At 41.9% G+C, this 25,505-nt stretch overlaps 1 protein-coding gene across 3 annotated transcripts in view; it reads left to right on the plus strand.

Annotated features, from left to right (window-relative positions):
- The first annotated feature begins 17,243 nt into the window (after positions 1 to 17,243).
- Positions 17,244 to 25,505, plus strand: part of LOC106566246 (extracellular matrix protein 2) — a 32,495-nt gene continuing 24,233 nt past the window's right edge. Inside the window, exon 1 of one of the 3 annotated variants that reach the window (XM_045691989.1) lies at positions 17,244 to 17,549. The gene's annotated coding sequence lies outside the window, so the exon portion shown is untranslated. Of the gene's footprint in view, positions 17,719 to 18,755; positions 18,774 to 25,505 lie in introns of those variants that run through there. The other 2 variants (XM_045691990.1, XM_045691991.1) reach the window with 2 other exon arrangements.

Consider the following 25,505-nt stretch of genomic DNA (forward strand, 5'->3'; position numbering starts at 1 on the left):
CTCTCTCTCTAACCCATTACACTATAGTCTAGTAAGTAACCTCTCTCTCTCTCTAACCCATTACACTGTCTAGTCTAGTAAGTAACTCTCTCTCTCTCTAACCCATTACACTATCTAGTCTAGTAAGTAACCTCTCTCTCTCTCTAACCCATTACACTGTCTAGTAAGTAACCTCTCTCTCTCTCTAACCCATTACACTGTCTAGTAAGTAACTCTCTCTCTCTCTAACCCATTACACTGTGTCTAGTAAGTAACCTCTCTCTCTCTCTCTAACCCATTACACTGTCTAGTAAGTAACCTCTCTCTCTCTACCCCATTACACTGTCTAGTAAGTAACCTCTCTCTCTCTTACCCATTACACTGTGTAGTAAGTAACCTCTCTCTCTCTAACCCATTACACTGTCTAGTCTAGTAAGTAACCTCTCTCTCTCTCTAACCCATTACACTGTCTAGTAAGTAACCTCTCTCTCTAACCCATTACACTGTCTAGTAAGTAACCTCTCTCTCTCTCTAACCCATTACACTGTCTAGTAAGTAACCTCTCTCTCTCTAACCCATTACACTGTCTAGTAAGTAACCTCTCTCTCTAACCCATTACACTGTCTAGTAAGTAACCTCTCTCTCTAACCCATTACACTGTCTAGTAAGTAACCTCTCTCTCTCTCTAACCCATTACACTGTCTAGTAAGTAATCTCTCTCTCTCTAACCCATTACACTGTCTAGTCTAGTAAGTAACCTCTCTCTCTCTCTAACCCATTACACTGTCTAGTAAGTAACCTCTCTCTCTCTAACCCATTACACTGTCTAGTCTAGTAAGTAACCTCTCTCTCTCTCTAACCCATTACACTGTCTAGTAAGTAACCTCTCTCTCTCTAACCCATTACACTGTCTAGTAAGTAACCTCTCTCTCTAACCCATTACACTGTCTAGTAAGTAACCTCTCTCTCTCTAACCCATTACACTGTCTAGTCTAGTAAGTAACCTCTCTCTCTCTCTAACCCATTACACTGTCTAGTAAGTAACCTCTCTCTCTCTAACCCATTACACTGTCTAGTAAGTAATCTCTCTCTCTAACCCATTACACTGTCTAGTAAGTAACCTCTCTCTCTCTAACCCATTACACTGTCTAGTAAGTAACCTCTCTCTCTAACCCATTACACTGTCTAGTAAGTAACCGCTCTCTCTCTAACCCATTACACTGTCTAGTAAGTAACCTCTCTCTCTAACCCATTACACTGTCTAGTCTAGTAAGTAACCTCTCTCTCTCTCTAACCCATTACACTGTCTAGTAAGTAACCTCTCTCTCTCTAACCCATTACACTGTCTAGTAAGTAACCTCTCTCTCTCTAACCCATTACACTGTCTAGTAAGTAACCTCTCTCTCTCTAACCCATTACACTGTCTAGTCTAGTAAGTAACCTCTCTCTCTCTCTAACCCATTACACTGTCTAGTAAGTAACCTCTCTCTCTAACCCATTACACTGTCTAGTAAGTAACCTCTCTCTCTCTCTAACCCATTACACTGTCTAGTAAGTAACCTCTCTCTCTCTAACCCATTACACTGTCTAGTAAGTAACCCTCTCTCTCTAACCCATTACACTGTCTAGTAAGTAACCTCTCTCTCTAACCCATTACACTGTCTAGTAAGTAACATCTCTCTCTAACCCATTACACTGTCTAGTAAGTAACCTCTCTCTCTCTCTAACCCATTACACTGTCTAGTAAGTAACCGCTCTCTCTCTAACCCATTACACTGTCTAGTAAGTAATCTCTCTCTCTCTAACCCTTTACACTGTCTAGTAAGTAACCTCTCTCTCTCTCTAACCCATTACACTGTCTAGTAAGTAACCTCTCTCTCTCTTTAACCCATTACACTGTTTAGTCTAGTAAGTAACCTCTCTCTCTCTCTAACCCATTACACTAGTCTAGTAAGTAACCTCTCTCTCTCTCTAACCCATTACACTGTCTAGTCTAGTAAGTAACCTCTCTCTCTCTCTAACCCATTACACTGTCTAGTCTAGTAAGTAACCTCTCTCTCTCTCTAACCCATTACACTGTCTAGTAAGTAACCTCTCTCTCTCTCTAACCCATTACACTGTCTAGTCTAGTAAGTAATCTCTCTCTCTCTCTAACCCATTACACTGTCTAGTCTAGTAAGTAACCTCTCTCTCTCTCTAACCCATTACACTGTCTAGTAAGTAACCTCTCTCTCTCTAACCCATTACACTGTCTAGTAAGTAACCTCTCTCTCTCTCTAACCCATTACACTGTCTAGTAAGTAACTCTCTCTCTCTCTAACCCATTACACTGTCTAGTAAGTAACCTCTCTCTCTCTAACCCATTACACTGTCTAGTAAGTAACCTCTCTCTCTCTTACCCATTACACTGTCTAGTAAGTAACCTCTCTCTCTCTAACCCATTACACTCTGTCTAGTAAGTAACCTCTCTCTCTCTCTAACCCATTACACTGTCTAGTAAGTAACCTCTCTCTCTAACCCATTACACTGTCTAGTAAGTAACCTCTCTCTCTCTCTAACCCATTACACTGTCTAGTAAGTAACCTCTCTCTCTCTAACCCATTACACTGTCTAGTAAGTAACCTCTCTCTCACTAACCCATTACACTGTCTAGTAAGTAACCTCTCTCTCTCTAACCCATTACACTGTCTAGTAAGTAACATCTCTCTCTAACCCATTACACTGTCTAGTAAGTAACCTCTCTCTCTCTCTAACCCATTACACTGTCTAGTAAGTAACCGCTCTCTCTCTAACCCATTACACTGTCTAGTAAGTAACCTCTCTCTCTCTAACCCATTACACTATCTAGTCTAGTAAGTAACCTCTCTCTCTCTCTAACCCATTACACTGTCTAGTAAGTAACCTCTCTCTCTCTTTAACCCATTACACTGTTTAGTCTAGTAAGTAACCTCTCTCTCTCTCTAACCCATTACACTATCTAGTCTAGTAAGTAACCTCTCTCTCTCTCTAATCCATTACACTGCTGTCTAGTAAGTAACCTCTCTCTCTCTCTAACCCATTACACTGTCTAGTCTAGTAAGTAACCTCTCTCTCTCTAACCCATTACACTGTCTAGTAAGTAACCTCTCTCTCTCTCTAACCCATTACACTGTCTAGTCTAGTAAGTAATCTCTCTCTCTCTCTAACCCATTACACTATCTAGTCTAGTAAGTAACCTCTCTCTCTCTCTAACCCATTACACTGTCTAGTAAGTAACCTCTCTCTCTCTCTAACCCATTACACTGTATAGTAAGTAACCTCTCTCTCTCTCTAACCCATTACACGGTCTAGTCTAGTAAGTAACCTCTCTCTCTCTCTAACCCATTACACTGTCTAGCAAGTAACCTCTCTCTCTCTAACCCATTACACTGTCTAGTAAGTAACCTCTCTCTCTCTTACCCATTACACTGTCTAGTAAGTAACCTCTCTCTCTCTAACCCATTACACTGTCTAGTCTAGTAAGTAACCTCTCTCTCTCTCTAACCCATTACACTGTCTAGTAAGTAACCTCTCTCTCTAACCCATTACACTGTCTAGTAAGTAACCTCTCTCTCTCTAACCCATTACACTGTCTAGTAAGTAACCTCTCTCTCTCTAACCCATTACACTGTCTAGTAAGTAACCTCTCTCTCTAACCCATTACACTGTCTAGTAAGTAACCTCTCTCTCTAACCCATTACACTGTCTAGTAAGTAACCTCTCTCTCTAACCCATTACACTGTCTAGTAAGTAACCTCTCTCTCTCTCTAACCCATTACACTGTCTAGTAAGTAACCGCTCTCTCTCTAACCCATTACACTGTCTAGTAAGTAACCTCTCTCTCTCTAACCCATTACACTTGTCTAGTAAGTAACCTCTCTCTCTCTCTAACCCATTACACTGTCTAGTAAGTAACCTCTCTCTCTCTCTAACCCATTACACTATCTAGTCTAGTAAGTAACCTCTCTCTCTCTCTAACCCATTACACTGTCTAGTAAGTAACCTCGCTCTCTCTCTAACCCATTACACTGTCTAGTCAGTAAGTAACTCTCTCTCTCTCTAACCCATTACACTGTCTAGTAAGTAACCTCTCTCTCTAACCCCATTACACTGTCTAGTAAGTAACCTCTCTCTCTCTAACCCATTACACTGTCTAGTAAGTAACCTCTCTCTCTAACCCATTACACTGTCTAGTAAGTAACCTCTCTCTCTCTCTAACCCATTACACTGTCTAGTAAGTAACCACTCTCTCTCTAACCCATTACACTATCTAGTCTAGTAAGTAACCTCTCTCTCTCTCTAACCCATTACACTGTCTAGTAAGTAACCGCTCTCTCTCTCTAACCCATTACACTGTCTAGTAAGTAACCTCTCTCTCTCTCTAACCCATTACACTGTCGTCTAGTAAGTAACCTCTCTCTCTCTAACCCATTACACTGTCTAGTCTAGTAAGTAACCTCTCTCTCTCTAACCCATTACACTGTCTAGTCTAGTAAGTAACCTCTCTCTCTCTAACCCATTACACTGTCTAGTAAGTAACCTCTCTCTCTATAACCCATTACACTGTCTAGTCTTGTAAGTAACCTCTCTCTCTAACCCATTACACTGTCTAGTAAGTAACCTCTCTCTCTCTCTAACCCATTACACTGTCTAGTAAGTAACCTCTCTCTCTAACCCATTACACTCTGTCTAGTAAGTAACCTCTCTCTCTCTCTAACCCATTACACTGTCTAGTAAGTAACCTCTCTCTCTCTAACCCATTACACTGTCTAGTAAGTAACCCTCTCTCTCTCTAACCCATTACACTGTCTAGTAAGTAACCTCTCTCTCTCTAACCCATTACACTGTCTAGTCTAGTAAGTAACCCTCTCTCTCTCTAACCCATTACACTGTCTAGTAAGTAACCTCTCTCTCTAACCCATTACACTGTCTAGTAAGTAACCTCTCTCTCTCTCTAACCCATTACACTGTCTAGTAAGTAACCTCTCTCTCTCTCTAACCCATTACACTGTCTAGTAAGTAACCTCTCTCTCCTAACCCATTACACTGTCTAGTAAGTAACCTCTCTCTCTCTAACCCATTACACTGTCTAGTAAGTAACCTCTCTCTCTCTCTAACCCATTACACTGTCTAGTAAGTAACCTCTCTCTCTCTAACCCATTACACTGTCTAGTAAGTAACCTCTCTCTCTCTAACCCATTACACTGTCTAGTAAGTAACCTCTCTCTCTCTAACCCATTACACTGTCTAGTCTAGTAAGTAACCTCTCTCTCTCTCTAACCCATTACACTGTCTAGTAAGTAACCTCTCTCTCTAACCCATTACACTGTCTAGTAAGTAACCTCTCTCTCTCTAACCCATTACACTGTCTAGTAAGTAACCTCTCTCTCTCTCTAACCCCTTACACTGTCTAGTAAGTAACCTCTCTCTCTAACCCATTACACTGTCTAGTAAGTAACCTCTCTCTCTAACCCATTACACTGTCTAGTAAGTAACCTCTCTCTCTCTAACCCATTACACTGTCTAGTAAGTAACCTCTCTCTCTCTAACCCATTACACTGTCTAGTAAGTAACCGCTCTCTCTCTAACCCATTACACTGTCTAGTAAGTAACCTCTCTCTCTCTAACCCATTACACTAGTCTAGTAAGTAACCTCTCTCTCTCTCTAACCCATTACACTGTCTAGTCTAGTAAGTAACCTCTCTCTCTCTCTAACCCATTACACTATCTAGTCTAGTAAGTAACCTCTCTCTCTCTCTAACCCATTACACTGTCTAGTAAGTAACCTCTCTCTCTCTAACCCATTACACTGTCTAGTAAGTAACCTCTCTCTCTCTCTAACCCATTACACTTAGTCTAGTAAGTAACCTCTCTCTCTCTCTAACCCATTACACTGTCTAGTAAGTAACCTCTCTCTCTCTAACCCATTACACTGTCTAGTAAGTAACCTCTCTCTCTCTAACCCATTACACTGTCTAGTAAGTAACCTCTCTCTCTCTCTAACCCATTACACTGTCTAGTAAGTAACCTCTCTCTCTCTTACCCATTACACTGTCTAGTAAGTAACCTCTCTCTCTCTAACCCATTACACTGTCTAGTAAGTAACCTCTCTCTCTCTAACCCATTACACTTTCTAGTAAGTAACCTCTCTCTCTCTCTAACCCATTACACTGTCTAGTAAGTAACTCTCTCTCTCTAACCCATTACACTGTCTAGTCTAGTAAGTAACCTCTCTCTCTCTCTAACCCATTACACTGTCTAGTAAGTAACCTCTCTCTCTCTAACCCATTACACTGTCTAGTAAGTAACCTCTCTCTCTCTAACCCATTACACTGTCTAGTAAGTAACCTCTCTCTCTCTCTAACCCATTACACTGTCTAGTAAGTAACCTCTCTCTCTCTCTAACCCATTACACTGTCTAGTAAGTAACCTCTCTCTCTCTCTAACCCATTACACTGTCTAGTCTAGTAAGTAACCTCTCTCTCTCTCTAACCCATTACACTGTCTAGTAAGTAACCTCTCTCTCTCTAACCCATTACACTGTCTAGTAAGTAACCTCTCTCTCTCTAACCCATTACACTGTCTAGTAAGTAACCTCTCTCTCTCTAACCCATTACACTGTCTAGTCTAGTAAGTAACCTCTCTCTCTCTCTAACCCATTACACTGTCTAGTAAGTAACCTCTCTCTCTCTAACCCATTACACTGTCTAGTAAGTAACCTCTCTCTCTAACCCATTACACTGTCTAGTAAGTAACCTCTCTCTCTCTAACCCATTACACTGTCTAGTAAGTAACCTCTCTCTCTAACCCATTACACTGTCTAGTAAGTAACCCCTCTCTCTCTAACCCATTACACTGTCTAGTAAGTAACCTCTCTCTCTATAACCCATTACACTGTCTAGTCTTGTAAGTAACCTCTCTCTCTAACCCATTACACTGTCTAGTAAGTAACCTCTCTCTCTCTCTAACCCATTACACTGTCTAGTAAGTAACCTCTCTCTCTAACCCATTACACTGTCTAGTCTAGTAAGTAACCTCTCTCTCTCTCTAACCCATTACACTGTCTAGTAAGTAACCTCTCTCTCTCTAACCCATTACACTGTCTAGTAAGTAACCTCTCTCTCTCTAACCCATTACACTGTCTAGTAAGTAACCTCTCTCTCTCTAACCCATTACACTGTCTAGTAAGTAACCTCTCTCTCTCTCTAACCCATTACACTGTCTAGTAAGTAACCTCTCTCTCTCTAACCCATTACACTGTCTAGTAAGTAACCTCTCTCTCTCTAACCCATTACACTGTCTAGTAAGTAACCTCTCTCTCTCTCTAACCCATTACACTGTCTAGTAAGTAACCTCTCTCTCTAACCCATTACACTGTCTAGTAAGTAACCTCTCTCTCTCTAACCCATTACACTGTCTAGTCTAGTAAGTAACCTCTCTCTCTCTCTAACCCATTACACTGTCTAGTAAGTAACCTCTCTCTCTCTAACCCATTACACTGTCTAGTAAGTAACCTCTCTCTCTCTAACCCATTACACTGTCTAGTAAGTAACCTCTCTCTCTCTAACCCATTACACTGCTGTCTAGTAAGTAAACTCTCTCTCTCTCTAACCCATTACACTGTCTAGTAAGTAACCTCTCTCTCTAACCCATTACACTGTCTAGTAAGTAACCTCTCTCTCTCTCTAACCCATTACACTGTCTAGTAAGTAACCTCTCTCTCTCTCTAACCCATTACACTGTCTAGTAAGTAACCTCTCTCTCTAACCCATTACACTGTCTAGTAAGTAACCTCTCTCTCTCTAACCCATTACACTGTCTAGTAAGTAACCTCTCTCTCTAACCCATTACACTGTCTAGTAAGTAACCTCTCTCTCTCTAACCCATTACACTGTCTAGTAAGTAACCGCTCTCTCTCTAACCCATTACACTGTCTAGTAAGTAACCTCTCTCTCTCTAACCCATTACACATCGTCTAGTAAGTAACCTCTCTCTCTCTCTAACCCATTACACTGTCGTCTAGTAAGTAACCTCTCTCTCTCTCTAACCCATTACACTATCTAGTCTAGTAAGTAACCTCTCTCTCTCTCTAACCCATTACACTGTCTAGTAAGTAACCTCTCTCTCTCTCTAACCCATTACACTGTCTAGTAAGTAACCTCTCTCTCTCTCTAACCCATTACACTGTCTAGTCTAGTAAGTAACCTCTCTCTCTCTCTAACCCATTACACTGTCTAGTAAGTAACCTCTCTCTCTCTAACCCATTACACTGTCTAGTAAGTAACCTCTCTCTCTCTAACCCATTACACTGTCTAGTAAGTAACCTCTCTCTCTCTAACCCATTACACTGTCTGTCTAGTAAGTAACCTCTCTCTCTCTCTAACCCATTACACTGTCTAGTAAGTAACCTCTCTCTCTCTAACCCATTACACTGTCTAGTAAGTAACCCCTCTCTCTCTCTAACCCATTACACTGTCTAGTAAGTAACCTCTCTCTCTCTAACCCATTACACTGTCTAGTAAGTAACCTCTCTCTCTAACCCATTACACTGTCTAGTAAGTAACCTCTCTCTCTCTAACCCATTACACTGTCTAGTAAGTAACCTCTCTCTCTCTCTAACCCATTACACTGTCTAGTAAGTAATCTCTCTCTCTCTAACCCATTACACTTGTCTAGTAAGTAACCTCTCTCTCTCTCTAACCCATTACACTGTCTAGTAAGTAACCTCTCTCTCTCTAACCCATTACACTGTCTAGTAAGTAACCTCTCTCTCTCTAACCCATTACACTGTCTAGTAAGTAACCTCTCTCTCTCTCTAACCCATTACACTGTCTAGTAAGTAACCTCTCTCTCTCTCTAACCCATTACACTGTCTAGTAAGTAACCTCTCTCTCTCTCTAACCCATTACACTGTCTAGTCTAGTAAGTAACTCTCTCTCTCTCTAACCCATTACACTGTCTAGTAAGTAACCTCTCTCTCTCTAACCCATTACACTGTCTAGTAAGTAACCTCTCTCTCTCTAACCCATTACACTGTCTAGTAAGTAACCTCTCTCTCTCTAACCCATTACACTGTCTAGTAAGTAACCTCTCTCTCTCTCTAACCCATTACACTGTCTAGTAAGTAACCTCTCTCTCTCTAACCCATTACACTGTCTAGTAAGTAACCTCTCTCTCTCTAACCCATTACACTGTCTAGTAAGTAACCTCTCTCTCTCTAACCCATTACACTGTCTAGTAAGTAACCTCTCTCTCTCTAACCCATTACACTGTCTAGTAAGTAACCTCTCTCTCTCTAACCCATTACACTGTCTAGTAAGTAACCTCTCTCTCTCTAACCCATTACACTTCTGTCTAGTAAGTAACCTCTCTCTCTCTCTAACCCATTACACTGTCTAGTAAGTAACCTCTCTCTCTCTAACCCATTACACTGTCTAGTCTAGTAAGTAACCTCTCTCTCTCTAACCCATTACACTGTGTCTAGTAAGTAACCCCTCTCTCTCTAACCCATTACACTGTCTAGTAAGTAACCTCTCTCTCTATAACCCATTACACTGTCTAGTCTTGTAAGTAACCCTCTCTCTCTAACCCATTACACTGTCTAGTAAGTAACCTCTCTCTCTCTAACCCATTACACTGTCTAGTAAGTAACCTCTCTCTCTAACCCATTACACTGTCTGTCTAGTAAGTAACCCTCTCTCTCTCTAACCCATTACACTGTCTAGTAAGTAACCTCTCTCTCTCTAACCCATTACACTGTCTAGTAAGTAACCTCTCTCTCTCTAACCCATTACACTGTCTAGTAAGTAACCTCTCTCTCTCTAACCCATTACACTGTCTAGTCTAGTAAGTAACCTCTCTCTCTCTCTAACCCATTACACTGTCTAGTAAGTAACCTCTCTCTCTCTAACCCATTACACTGTCTAGTAAGTAACCTCTCTCTCTCTAACCCATTACACTGTCTAGTAAGTAACCTCTCTCTCTCTCTAACCCATTACACTGTCTAGTAAGTAACCTCTCTCTCTAACCCATTACACTGTCTAGTAAGTAACCTCTCTCTCTCTCTAACCCATTACACTGTCTAGTAAGTAACCTCTCTCTCTCTAACCCATTACACTGTCTAGTCTAGTAAGTAACCTCTCTCTCTCTCTAACCCATTACACTGTCTAGTAAGTAACCTCTCTCTCTCTAACCCATTACACTGTCTAGTAAGTAACCTCTCTCTCTCTAACCCATTACACTGTCTAGTAAGTAACCTCTCTCTCTCTAACCCATTACACTGTCTAGTCTAGTAAGTAACCTCTCTCTCTCTCTAACCCATTACACTGTCTAGTAAGTAACCTCTCTCTCTAACCCATTACACTGTCTAGTAAGTAACCTCTCTCTCTCTCTAACCCATTACACTGTCTAGTAAGTAACCTCTCTCTCTCTCTAACCCATTACACTGTCTAGTAAGTAACCTCTCTCTCTAACCCATTACACTGTCTAGTAAGTAACCTCTCTCTCTAACCCATTACACTGTCTAGTAAGTAACCTCTCTCTCTCTAACCCATTACACTGTCTAGTAAGTAACCTCTCTCTCTCTAACCCATTACACTGTCTAGTAAGTAACCGCTCTCTCTCTAACCCATTACACTGTCTAGTAAGTAACCTCTCTCTCTCTAACCCATTACATCTGTCTAGTAAGTAACCTCTCTCTCTCTCTAACCCATTACACTGTCTAGTCTAGTAAGTAACCTCTCTCTCTCTCTAACCCATTACACATCTGTCTAGTAAGTAACCTCTCTCTCTCTCTAACCCATTACACTGTCTAGTAAGTAACCTCTCTCTCTCTCTAACCCATTACACTGTCTAGTAAGTAACCCTCTCTCTCTCTAACCCATTACACTCTCTAGTCTAGTAAGTAACCTCTCTCTCTCTCTAACCCATTACACTGTCTAGTAAGTAACCTCTCTCTCTCTAACCCATTACACTGTCTAGTAAGTAACCTCTCTCTCTCTAACCCATTACACTGTCTAGTAAGTAACCTCTCTCTCTCTAACCCATTACACTGTCTAGTCTAGTAAGTAACCTCTCTCTCTCTAACCCATTACACTGTCTAGTAAGTAACCTCTCTCTCTAACCCATTACACTGTCTAGTAAGTAACCTCTCTCTCTCTCTAACCCATTACACTGTCTAGTAAGTAACCTCTCTCTCTCTAACCCATTACACTGTCTAGTCTAGTAAGTAACCTCTCTCTCTCTCTAACCCATTACACTGTCTAGTAAGTAACCTCTCTCTCTCTAACCCATTACACTGTCTAGTAAGTAACCTCTCTCTCTCTAACCCATTACACTGTCTAGTAAGTAACCTCTCTCTCTCTCTAACCCATTACACTGTCTAGTAAGTAACCTCTCTCTCTCTAACCCATTACACTGTCTAGTAAGTAACCTCTCTCTCTCTAACCCATTACACTGTCTAGTCTAGTAAGTAACCTCTCTCTCTCTCTAACCCATTACACTGTCTAGTAAGTAACCTCTCTCTCTCTAACCCATTACACTGTCTAGTAAGTAACCTCTCTCTCTCTAACCCATTACACTGTCTAGTAAGTAACCTCTCTCTCTCTAACCCATTACACTGCTGTCTAGTAAGTAACCTCTCTCTCTCTCTAACCCATTACACTGTCTAGTAAGTAACCTCTCTCTCTCTAACCCATTACACTGTCTAGTAAGTAACCTCTCTCTCTAACCCATTACACTGTCTAGTAAGTAACCTCTCTCTCTCTAACCCATTACACTGTCTAGTAAGTAACCTCTCTCTCTAACCCATTACACTGTCTAGTAAGTAACCGCTCTCTCTCTAACCCATTACACTGTCTAGTAAGTAACCTCTCTCTCTAACCCATTACACTCTAGTCTAGTAAGTAACCTCTCTCTCTCTCTAACCCATTACACTGTCTAGTAAGTAACCTCTCTCTCTCTAACCCATTACACTGTCTAGTAAGTAACCTCTCTCTCTCTAACCCATTACACTGTCTAGTAAGTAACCTCTCTCTCTCTAACCCATTACACTGTCTAGTCTAGTAAGTATCTCTCTCTCTCTCTAACCCATTACACTGTCTAGTAAGTAACCTCTCTCTCTAACCCATTACACTGTCTAGTAAGTAACCTCTCTCTCTCTCTAACCCATTACACTGTCTAGTAAGTAACCTCTCTCTCTCTAACCCATTACACTGTCTAGTAAGTAACCTCTCTCTCTAACCCATTACACTGTCTAGTAAGTAACCTCTCTCTCTAACCCATTACACTGTCTAGTAAGTAACCTCTCTCTCTAACCCATTACACTGTCTAGTAAGTAACCTCTCTCTCTCTAACCCATTACACTGTCTAGTAAGTAACCGCTCTCTCTCTAACCCATTACACTGTCTAGTAAGTAACCTCTCTCTCTCTCTCTAACCCATTACACTATCTGTCTAGTAAGTAACCTCTCTCTCTCTCTAACCCATTACACTGTCTAGTAAGTAACCTCTCTCTCTCTCTAACCCATGACACTGTCTAGTAAGTAACCTCTCTCTCTCTCTAACCCATTACACTGTCTAGTCTAGTAAGTAACCTCTCTCTCTCTCTAACCCATTACACTGTCTAGTAAGTAACCTCTCTCTCTCTAACCCATTACACTGTCTAGTAAGTAACCTCTCTCTCTCTAACCCATTACACTGTCTAGTAAGTAACCTCTCTCTCTCTAACCCATTACACTGTCTAGTCTAGTAAGTAACCTCTCTCTCTCTCTAACCCATTACACTGTCTAGTAAGTAACCTCTCTCTCTAACCCATTACACTGTCTAGTCTAGTAAGTAACCTCTCTCTCTCTCTAACCCATTACACTGTCTAGTAAGTAACCTCTCTCTCTCTAACCCATTACACTGTCTAGTAAGTAACCTCTCTCTCTCTTACCCATTACACTGTCTAGTAAGTAACCTCTCTCTCTCTAACCCATTACACTGTCTAGTCTAGTAAGTAACCTCTCTCTCTCTCTAACCCATTACACTGTCTAGTAAGTAACCTCTCTCTCTAACCCATTACACTGTCTAGTAAGTAACCTCTCTCTCTCTCTAACCCATTACACTGTCTAGTAAGTAACCTCTCTCTCTCTAACCCATTACACTGTCTAGTAAGTAACCTCTCTCACTAACCCATTACACTGTCTAGTAAGTAACCTCTCTCTCTAACCCATTACACTGTCTAGTAAGTAACATCTCTCTCTAACCCATTACACTGTCTAGTAAGTAACCTCTCTCTCTCTCTAACCCATTACACTGTCTAGTAAGTAACCGCTCTCTCTCTAACCCATTACACTGTCTAGTAAGTAACCTCTCTCTCTCTAACCCATTACACTATCTAGTCTAGTAAGTAACCTCTCTCTCTCTCTAACCCATTACACTGTCTAGTAAGTAACCTCTCTCTCTCTTTAACCCATTACACTGTTTAGTCTAGTAAGTCACCTCTCTCTCTCTCTAACCTATTACACTATCTAGTCTAGTAAGTAACCTCTCTCTCTCTCTAACCCATTACACTGTCTAGTCTAGTAAGTAACCTCTCTCTCTCTCTAACCCATTACACTGTCTAGTCTAGTAAGTAACCTCTCTCTCTCTCTAACCCATTACACTGTCTAGTAAGTAACCTCTCTCTCTCTAACCCATTACACTGTCTAGTCTAGTAAGTAATCTCTCTCTCTCTCTAACCCATTACACTGTCTAGTAAGTAACTCTCTCTCTCTCTAACCCATTACACTGTCTAGTAAGTAACCTCTCTCTCTCTCTAACCCATTACACTGTCTAGTAAGTAACCTCTCTCTCTCTCTAACCCATTACACTGTCTAGTCTAGTAAGTAACCTCTCTCTCTCTCTAACCCATTACACTGTCTAGTAAGTAACCTCTCTCTCTCTAACCCATTACACTGTCTAGTAAGTAACCTCTCTCTCTCTTACCCATTACACTGTCTAGTAAGTAACCTCTCTCTCTCTAACCCATTACACTGTCTAGTCTAGTAAGTAACCTCTCTCTCTCTCTAACCCATTACACTGTCTAGTAAGTAACCCTCTCTCTCTAACCCATTACACTGTCTAGTAAGTAACCTCTCTCTCTCTCTAACCCATTACACTGTCTAGTAAGTAACCTCTCTCTCTCTAACCCATTACACTGTCTAGTAAGTAACCTCTCTCTCTAACCCATTACACTGTCTAGTAAGTAACCTCTCTCTCTAACCCATTACACTGTCTAGTAAGTAACCTCTCTCTCTAACCCATTACACTGTCTAGTAAGTAACCTCTCTCTCTCTCTAACCCATTACACTGTCTAGTAAGTAACTCTCTCTCTCTCTAACCCATTACACTGTCTAGTAAGTAACCTCTCTCTCTAACCCATTACACTGTCTAGTAAGTAACCTCTCTCTCTCTAACCCATTACACTGTCTAGTAAGTAACCTCTCTCTCTCTAACCCATTACACTATCTAGTCTAGTCATTAACCTCTCTCTCTCTCTAACCCATTACACTGTCTAGTAAGTAACCTCTCTCTCTCTCTAACCCATTACACTATCTAGTCTAGTAAGTAACCTCTCTCTCTCTCTAACCCATTACACTGTCTAGTAAGTAACCTCGCTCTCTCTCTAACCCATTACACTGTCTAGTCCAGTAAGTAACCTCTCTCTCTCTCTAACCCATTACACTGTCTAGTAAGTAACCTCTCTCTCTAACCCCTTACACTGTCTAGTAAGTAACCTCTCTCTCTAACCCATTACACTGTCTAGTAAGTAACCTCTCTCTCTAACCCATTACACTGTCTAGTAAGTAACCTCTCTCTCTAACCCATTACACTGTCTAGTAAGTAACCTCTCTCTCTCTCTAACCCATTACACTGTCTAGTAAGTAACCGCTCTCTCTCTAACCCATTACACTATCTAGTCTAGTAAGTAACCTCTCTCTCTCTCTAACCCATTACACTGTCTAGTAAGTAACCGCTCTCTCTCTAACCCATTACACTGTCTAGTAAGTAACCTCTCTCTCTCTAACCCATTACACTATCTAGTCTAGTAAGTAACCTCTCTCTCTCTCTAACCCATTACACTGTCTAGTAAGTAACCTCTCTCTCTCTCTAACCCATTACACTGTCCAGTCTAGTAATTAACCTCTCCCTCTCTAACCCATTACACTATCTAGTCTAATAAGTAACCTCTCTCTCTCTCTAACCCATTACACTGTCTAGTAAGTAACCTCTCTCTCTCTCTAACCCATTACACTGTCCAGTCTAGTAAGTAACCTCTCTCTCTCTCTAACCCATTACACTATCTAGTCTACTAAGTAACCTCTCTCTCTCTCTAACCCATTACACTGTCTAGTAAGTAACCTCTCTCTCTCTCTAACCCATTACACTGTCTAGTAAGTAACCCTCTCTCTCTCTAACCCATTACACTGTCTAGTCTAGTAAGTAACCTCTCTCTCTCTCTAACCCATTACACTGTCTAGTAAGTAACCTCTCTCTCTCTAACCCATTACACTGTCTAGTAAGTAACCTCTCTCTCTCTAACCCATTACACTGTCTAGTAAGTAACCTCTCTCTCTCTAACCCATTACACTGTCTAGTAAGTAACCTCTCTCTCTCTAACCCATTACACTGTCTAGTAAGTAACCTCTCTCTCTAACCCATTACACTGTCTAGTAAGTAACCTCTCTCTCTCTAACCCATTACACTGTCTAGTAAGTAACCTCTCTCTCTAACCCATTACACTGTCTAGTAAGTAACCGCTCTCTCTCTAACCCATTACACTGTCTAGTAAGTAACCTCTCTCTCTCTAACCCATTACACTGTCTAGTAAGTAACCTCTCTCTCTCTCTAACCCATTACACTATCTAGTCTAGTAAGTAACCTCTCTCTCTCTCTAACCCATTACACTGTCTAGTAAGTAACCTCTCTCTCTAACCCATTACACTGTCTAGTAAGTAACCTCTCTCTCTCTAACCCATTACACTGTCTATTCTAGTCATTAACCTCTCTCTCTCTCTAACCCATTACACTGTCTAGTAAGTAACCTCTCTCTCTCTCTAACCCATTACACTGTCTAGTCTATTAAGTAACCTCTCTCTCTCTCTAACCCATTACACTGTCTAGTCTATTAAGTAACCTCGCTCTCTCTCTAACCCATTACACTGTCTAGTCTAGTAAGTAACCTCTCTCTCTCTCTAACCCATTACACTGTCTAGTAAGTAACCTCTCTCTCTCTCTAACCCATTACACTGTCTAGTAAGTAACCTCTCTCTCTCTCTAACCCATTACACTGTCTAGTAAGTAACCTCTCTCTCTCTAACCCATTACACTGTCTAGTAAGTAACCTCTCTCTCTCTAACCCATTACACTGTCTAGTAAGTAACCTCTCTCTCTAACCCATTACACTCTGTCTAGTAAGTAACCTCTCTCTCTCTCTAACCCATTACACTGTCTAGTAAGTAACCTCTCTCTCTAACCCATTACACTGTCTAGTAAGTAACCGCTCTCTCTCTAACCCATTACACTGTCTAGTAAGTAACCTCTCTCTCTCTAACCCATTACACTGTCTAGTAAGTAACCTCTCTCTCTCTCTAACCCATTACACTATCTAGTCTAGTAAGTAACCTCTCTCTCTCTCTAACCCATTACACTGTCTAGTAAGTAACCTCTCTCTCTAACCCATTACACTGTCTAGTAAGTAACCTCTCTCTCTCTAACCCATTACACTGTCTTCTAGTAAGTAACCTCTCTCTCTCTCTAACCCATTACACTGTCTAGTAAGTAACCTCTCTCTCTCTCTAACCCATTACACTGTCTAGATAAGTAACCTCTCTCTCTCTCTAACCCATTACACTGTCTAGTCATAAGTAACCTCGCTCTCTCTCTAACCCATTACACTGTCTAGTCTAGTAAGTAACCTCTCTCTCTCTCTAACCCATTACACTGTCTAGTAAGTAACCTCTCTCTCTCTCTAACCCATTACACTGTCTAGTAAGTAACCTCTCTCTCTCTCTAACCCATTACACTGTCTAGTAAGTAACCTCTCTCTCTCTAACCCATTACACTGTCTAGTAAGTAACCCCTCTCTCTCTAACCCATTACACTGTCTAGTAAGTAACCTCTCTCTCTCTAACCCATTACACTGTCTAGTCTAGTAAGTAACCTCTCTCTCTCTCTCTAACCCATTACACTGTCTAGTCTAGTAAGTAACCTCTCTCTCTCTCTAACCCATTACACTGTCTAGTCTAGTAAGTAACCTCTCTCTCTCTCTAACCCATTACACTGTCTTGTAACCTCTCCGTTCTTTTATCTTTCAGAGTCTGACTGCGGCTCGGCAGCCTTTCCTTCCCCAGGCTTCTGTGAGCGTAGCGTAGCGTAGCAGAGCAGTCTCCTCTCCTACTCTGTCTCTCCGTCTGTTTTAAAACTTGCATTTGCTTGGCAGTGTAGAGCACTCGGTCATTCAACTGTCTTGGGAGAGTGAAGAAACAACTTGGCCTTGCACCGTACAGACAGCCTGCCTGCGAACCTCCGGTAAAGTACACTGGGTTGTCTCACTGCTCTTTTATTCTGCTTTCTGGCTGTCGCTAATCATTAAGTTTACTGTGTTGGAGTTTTGATGAGGCTGCATTGAGGGTTGTGTTCTGTGTTGTGAGGCTAGTATTGATCTTTGTCCTGTCTGGAACATGTATCCTGTTTTCATGTAAGTGATGAGCAGCAACTTTTAGTTTACTGTAATGTTAGTAAACCGGCTTTAAAAGTCAGTTCCGGGTTTTTTTTCTTCTGTTTAGAAGCTGTTTTAAATCAAAGAACTTCAAGTCTTTTTCCTTCTGATTTTGTCAACAAATCCTGTCAGCATTACATCACATCCAACTATTTCGTAAGACTTAAAAAAAAAATGTTTTACTTGTAAATGTTTTAGTTAAGATAGTTGTTACAGCCTTGAAAAAGACTGTTCCAGAGGCAAACTGTATCGTGGATTTCATTATTACAATCTAAAAATGGTGTCATTCAGTGTGTCATCCTCTCCTCGAGGTTATTTTCTATTTTAGTCAGCTCTGTATCCCTCCCTCCCTCCCTCCCTCCCTCCCTCCCTCCCTCCCTCCCTCCCTCCCTCCCTCCCTCTTCTGTTTGTATTGAGTTCCTCCATGTGAGCCTAGTCATCCAGAGGGTCACTGTTAATGTTTTCCTCTCTTTCCCCTCCTCTCTTCTCCCTCTCTTTCCCCTCCTCTCTTCTCCCTCTCTTTCCCCTCCTCTCTTCTCCCTCTCTTTCCCCTCCTCTCTTCTCCCTCTCTTTCCCCTCCTCTCTTCTCCCTCTCTTTCCCCTCCTCTCTTCTCCCTCTCTTTCCCCTCCTCTCTTCTCCCTCTCTTTCCCCTCCTCTCTTCTCCCTCTCTTTCCCCTCCTCTCTTCTCCCCTCTGAGTGGATGGAGGCGAGTGTCCCAAAGGGCACTCTATTCCCTTCAAAAGTAGTACACTATATAGGGAATATGGTGGCATTTTGGACAAAGAAGGGCTTTTAATGCTTCAATTCCAGGGACAATTTATGACTAAACACTGAGTCAACAGTACTGGCGTTCTGTTGAAGGATGGTCTCCTGGGAAGGTTGAGGAAACAGTTCCCATATCCCAGTATCTGTTTACAATAGAAACTAGTTTGGAGTAAATAAAACCCAATCCTCAACAGGACTGATTCTCCTCTGCCTCAGAGCTAAAGCTCAACACCGCTTCATTGAGGCAAGAGCTAACGAAATCAAACAAGTACGTTAAACAGCTGAAACCATTCTGCTTGTTCAAGGAATACAGGTCTTTGTTTTCTCTAGAAGCTGTTGTCTAGGTGACGGGATGGTTGTAGATCCTGTATTAACAGCTGTTGTCTAGGTGACGGGATGGATGTAGATCCTGTATTAACAGCTGTTGTCTAGGTGACGGGATGGTTGTAGATCCAGTATTAACAGCTGTTGTCTAGGTGACGGGATGGTTGTAGATCCTGTATTAACAGCTGTTGTCTAGGTGACGGGATGGTTGTAGATCTGTAATAACTAACAGCTGTTGTCTAGGTGACGGGATGGTTGTAGAACTGTAATAACTAACAGCTGTTGTCTAGGTGACAGGATGGTTGTAGATCTGTAATAACTAACAGCTGTTGTCTAGGTGACGGGATGGTTGTAGATCTGTATTAACTAACAGCTGTTGTCTAGGTGACAGGATGGTTGTAGATCTGTAATAACTAACAGCTGTTGTCTAGGTGACGGGATGGTTGTAGATCTGTATTAACTAACAGCTGTTGTCTAGGTGACGGGATGGTTGTAGATCCTGTATTAACTAACAGCTGTTGTCTAGGTGACAGGATGGATGTAGATCCTGTATTAACAGCTGTTGTCTAGGTGACGGGATGGTTGTAGATCCTGTATTAACTAACAGCTGTTGTCTAGGTGACAGGATGGATGTAGATCCTGTATTAACAGCTGTTGTCTAGGTGACAGGATGGTTGTAGATCCTGTATTAACTAACAGCTGTTGTCTAGGTGACGGGATGGATGTAGATCCTGTATTAACCAACAGCTGTTGTCTAGGTGACGGGATGGTTGTAGATCCTGTATTAACAGCTGTTGTCTAGGTGACGGGATGGTTCTAGATCTGTAATAACTAACAGCTGTTGTCTAGGTGACGGGATGGTTGTAGATCCTGTATTAACAGCTGTTGTCTAGGTGACGGGATGGTTGTAGATCTGTAATAACTAACAGCTGTTGTCTAGGTGATGGGATGGTTGTAGATCTGTAATAACTAACAGCTGTTGTCTAGGTGACGGGATGGTTGTAGATCCTTTATTAACTAACAGCTGTTGTCCTGGTGACGGGATGGATGTAGATCCTGTATTAACCAACAGCTGTTGTCTAGGTGACGGGATGGTTGAAGATCCTGTAGTAACAGCTGTTGTCTAGGTGACGGGATGGTTGTAGATCTGTAATAACTAACAGCTGTTGTCTAGGTGACGGGATGGTTGTAGATCCTGTATTAACTAACAGCTGTTGTCTAGGTGACAGGATGGATGTAGATCCTGTATTAACAGCTGTTGTCTAGGTGACGGGATGGTTTTAGATCCTGTAATAACTAACAGCTGTTGTCTAGGTGACGGGATGGTTGTAGATCCTGTATTAACAGCTGTTGTCTAGGTGACAGGATGGTTGTAGTTCTGTATTAACTAACAGCTGTTGTCTAGGTGACGGGATGGATGTAGATCCTGTATTAACCAACAGCTGGTGTCTAGGTGACGGGATGGATGTAGATCTGTAATAACTAACAGCTGTTGTCCTGGTGACGGGATGGTTGTAGATCCTGTATTAACAGCTGTTGTCCTGGTGACGGGATGGTTGTAGATCCTGTATTAACTAACAGCTGTTGTCTAGGTGACGGGATGGTTGAAGATCTGTAATAACTAACAGCTGTTGTCTAGGTGACGGGATGGTTGTAGATCTGTAATAACTAACAGCTGTTGTCTAGGTGACAGGATGGTTGTAGTTCTGTATTAACTAACAGCTGTTGTCTAGGTGACGGGATGGTTGTAGATCCTGTTTTAACAGCTGTTGTCTAGGTGACGGGATGGTTGTAGATCCTGTATTAGCTAACAGCTGTTGTCTAGGTGACAGGATGGTTGTAGATCCTGTATTAACAGCTGTTGTCTAGGTGACGGGATGGATGTAGATCCTGTATTAACAGCTGTTGTCTAGGTGACGGGATGGTTGTAGATCTGTAATAACTAACAGCTGTTGTCTAGGTGACGGGATGGTTGAAGATCTGTAATAACTAACAGCTGTTGTCTAGGTGACGGGATGGTTGTAGATCCTGTTTTAACAGCTGTTGTCTAGGTGACGGGATGGTTGAAGATCCTGTATTAACTAACAGCTGTTGTCTAGGTGACGGGATGGATGTAGATCTGTAATAACTAACATCTGTTGTCTAGGTGACAGGATGGTTGTAGATCCTGTATTAACTAACCGCTGTTGTCTAGGTGACGGGATGGATGTAGATCTGTAATAACTGACAGCTGTTGTCTTGGTGACGGGATGGTTGAAGATCTGTAATAACTAACAGCTGTTGTCTAGGTGACGGGATGGTTGTAGATCCTGTAATAACTAACAGCTGTTGTCTAGGTGACGGGATGGTTGTAGATCCTGTTTTAACTGCTGTTGTCTAGGTGACAGGATGGTTGTAGATCCTGTATTAACTAACAGCTGTTGTCTAGGTGACGGGATGGTTGTAGATCTGTAATAACTAACAGCTGTTGTCTAGGTGACAGGATGGTTGTAGTTCTGTATTAACTAACAGCTGTTGTCTAGGTGACGGGATGGTTGTAGATCCTGTATTAACTAACAGCTGTTGTCTAGGTGACAGGATGGTTGTAGATCCTGTATTAACAGCTGTTGTCTAGGTGACAGGATGGATGTAGATCTGTAATAACTAACAGCTCTTGTCTAGGTGACGGGATGGTTGTAGATCCTGTAATAACTAACAGCTGTTGTCTAGGTGACGGGATGGTTGAAGATCTGTAATAACTAACAGCTGTTGTCTAGGTGACGGGATGGTTGTAGATCCTGTAATAACTAACAGCTTTTGTCTAGGTGACGGGATGGTTGTAGATCCTGTATTAACTAACCGCTGTTGTCTAGGTGACGGGATGGATGTAGATTTGTAATAACTGACAGCTGTTGTCTTGGTGACGGGATGGTTGAAGATCTGTAATAACTAACAGCTGTTGTCTAGGTGACGGGTTGGTTGTAGATCTGTAATAACTAACAGCTGTTTTCTAGGTGACGGGATGGTTGTAGATCCTGTAATAACTAACAGCTGTTGTCTAGGTGACGGGATGGTTGTAGATCCTGTATTAACTAACAGCTGTTGTCTAGGTGATGGGATGGATGTAGATCCTGTATTAACAGCTGTTGTCTAGGTGACAGGATGGTTGTAGATCCTGTATTAACTAACCGCTGTTGTCTAGGTGACGGGACGTTTGAAGGTCTGTAATAATTAACAGCTGTTGTCTAGGTGACGGGATGGTTGTAGATCCTGTATTAACAGCTGTTGTCTAGGTGACGGGATGGTTGTAGATCTGTATTAACTAACAGCTGTTGTCTAGGTGACGGGATGGTTGAAGATCTGTAATAACTAACAGCTGTTGTCTAGGTGACGGGATGGTTGTAGATCTGTAATAACTAACAGCTGTTGTCTAGGTGACAGGATGGTTGTAGATCCTGTATAAACAGCTGTTGTCTAGGTGACAGGATGGTTGTAGATCTGTAATAACTAACAGCTGTTGTCTAGGTGACGGGATGGTTGTAGATCCTGTAATAACTAACAGCTGTTGTCTAGGTGACGGGATGGTTGTAGATCCTGTATTAACAGCTGTTGTCTAGGTGACGGGATGGTTGTAGATCCTGTATTAACAGCTGTTGTCTAGGTGACGGGATGGATGTAGATCTGTAATAACTAACAGCTGTTGTCTAGGTGACAGGATGCCTGTAGATCCTGTACTAGCAGCTGTTGTCTAGGTGACAGGGTGGATGTACAGTCGTGGCCAAAAGTTTTGAGAATGACACAAATATTAATTTTCAGTCTGCTGCCTCAGTTTGTATGATGGCAATTTGCATATACTCCAGAATGTTATGAAGAGTGATCAGATGAATTGCAATTATTTGCCAAGTCCCTCTTTGCCATGCAAATGAACTGAATCCCAAAGAAACATATCCACTGCATTTCAGCCCTGCCACAAAAGGACCAGCTGACATCATGTCAGTAATTCTCTCGTTAACACAGGTGTGTGTGTTGACGAGGACAAGGCTGGAGATCACTCTGTCATGCTGATTGAGTTCGAATAACAGACTGGAAGCTTCAAAAAGGAGGGTGGTGCTTGGAATCATTGTTCTTCCTCTGTCAACCATGGTTACCTGCAAGGAAACACGTGCCGTCATCATTGCTTTGAACAAAAAGGGCTTCACAGGCAAGGATATTGCTGCCAGTAAGATTGTACCTAAATCAACCATTTATCAGATCATCAAGAACTTCAAGGAGAGCGGTTCAATTGTTGTGAAGAAGGCTTCAGGGCACCCAAGAAAGTCCAGCAAGCACCAGGACCGTCTCCTAAAGTTGATTCAGCTGCGGGATCGGGGTACCACCAGTACAGAGCTTGCACAGGAATGGTAGCAGGCAGGTGTGAGTGCATCTGCACGCACAGTGAAGTGAAGACTTTTGGAGGATGGCCTGGTGTCAAGAAGGGCAGCAAAGAAGCCACTTCTCTCCAGGAAAAACATCAGGGACAGACTGATATTCTGCAAAAGGTACAGGGATTGGACTGCTGAGGACTGGGGTAAAGTCATTTTCTCTGATGAATCCCCTTTCCGATTGTTTGGGGCATCCGGAAAAAAGCTTGTCCGGAGAAGACAAGGTGAGCGCTACCATCAGTCCTGTGTCATGCCAACAGTAAAGCATCCTGAGACCATTCATGTGTGGGGTTGCTTCTCAGCCAAGGGAGTGGGCTCACTCACAGTTTTGCCTAAGAACACAGCCATGAATAAAGAATGGTACCAATACATCCTCTGAGAGCAACTTCTCCCAACCATCCAGGAACAGTTTGGTGACGAGCAATGCCTTTTCCAGCATGATGGAGCACCTTGCCATAAGGCAAAATCAATAACTAAGTGGCTCGGGGAACAAAACATCGATATTTTGGGTCCATGACCAAGACACTCCCCAGACCTTAATCCCATTGAGAACTTGTGGTCAATCCTCAAGAGGCGGGTGGACAAACAAAACCCCACAAATTCTGACAAACTCCAAGCATTGATTATGCAAGAATGGGTTGCCATCAGTCAGGATGTGGCCCAGAAGTTAATTGACAGCATGCCAGGGCGGATTGCAGAGGTCTTGAAAAAGAAAGGGTCAACTGCAAATACTGACTCTTTGCATCAACTACATGTATTTGTCAATAAAAGCCTTCTGTAGATTCTGTATTAACAGCTGTTGTCTAGGTGACGGGATGGATGTAGATTCTGTATTAACAGCTGTTGTCTAGGTGACGGGATGGATGTAGATTCTGTATTAACAGCTGTTGTCTAGGTGACGGGATGGATGTAGATTCTGTATTAACAGCTGTTTTCTAGGTGACGGGATGGATGTAGATTCTGTATTAACAGGTGTTGTCTAGGTGACGGGATGGATGTAGATTCTGTATTATCAGCTGTTGTCTAGGTGACGGGATGGATGTAGATTCTGTATTAACTAACAGCTGTTGTCTAGGTGCACTATAGCCCTACCGCTGGCCAATCGGATGGCTCAGATGACCGTGTCTGCAGTAATGTAGCAGCATAAAGAAAGATACAGCAAAGAGCTGCTGTGGGATTTCAGAATGTTTAAAACCACGACTAGAGAGTGAGTTCATGTTTCAGTTCTTACTCAGCACTGTCAACACTTTGTATTCAACACTTTTATAATCCATAAAATGCACGTTCTTCCTATTTCCACTCAGTGCTACAACAAGCACTGCAGCAGTAATGACGAATGAGTAGGAAAGGTTATCTATATGCTTGCGTTGTTGTTTTCATTGGGTGTTTTTTTATATTTAAATGTATGCTCAGTCAGCCGTGCTTCACAAGTAATACAACAACGGATCTATTACCGGTGTGATCATATAGCATAACCTACCTCAAATTTTGAAATATAATTTTAAAAAATGGCCTGAACAACGATGGGCAGGGCATATCAAGCAAAGCCAATATGCGGAGATAATGTATTGGGCCTATAGCTCACTGCACAAACCTCATTGCTACAGTACTGTTTTTAATTGGTTAATGTTGCATAGGCTTCCGTTTTCTAAATCATGTAAAAGATAATAATCTGAGCGGTTGATCTCGGTTTGCATTTTGACTCAAAACGCCATCTTGACTCAGAAAAGGTTGGTGACCACTGTTCTAGAGTTTTCACTGTTCTAGAGTTTTCACTGTTCTAGAGTTTTCACTGTTCTAGAGTTTTCTCTGTTAACTCTAGCAATGTTTCCCTTTACTGTGGAAATTGTGATCGAATCAATGCAATATTAGCCACTTTCAATGCAACATAACGAAACAAAACGAACTATGCAAGAGATTTTGTTGTGGGCAGAACGCATCGGAGTAGGATTATATTGCATTGACATGCACGACTCAGCCCGTACTCTACACAGACCAGTGCCGTATAACCAATCAGAGCTGCAGTAGACCTATATGCAAATAGGCCATTGCTATGTATGGATCTGTGCCATTTACTTTGAACTGGACTGTGTTTACAGCATGAGCGGTCGTGATTAGATGAACTTGTTTTGAGATCAAAGCAAGAGCTACATGTAGCCATGTGTGTACATTTTGTTCATAGCCGTTGCTAGTTAGTGAGTTATTAGCCCAGTTATAAATAATGTAGTCAGCAATAGGGGAGTGACGGCTTCTTACAAGAGCACAAAACATGCTCT

The sequence above is a fragment of the Salmo salar genome, chromosome ssa12 (assembly GCF_905237065.1).
Source record: "Salmo salar chromosome ssa12, Ssal_v3.1, whole genome shotgun sequence".
NCBI classification, from domain to species: domain Eukaryota; kingdom Metazoa; phylum Chordata; class Actinopteri; order Salmoniformes; family Salmonidae; genus Salmo; species Salmo salar.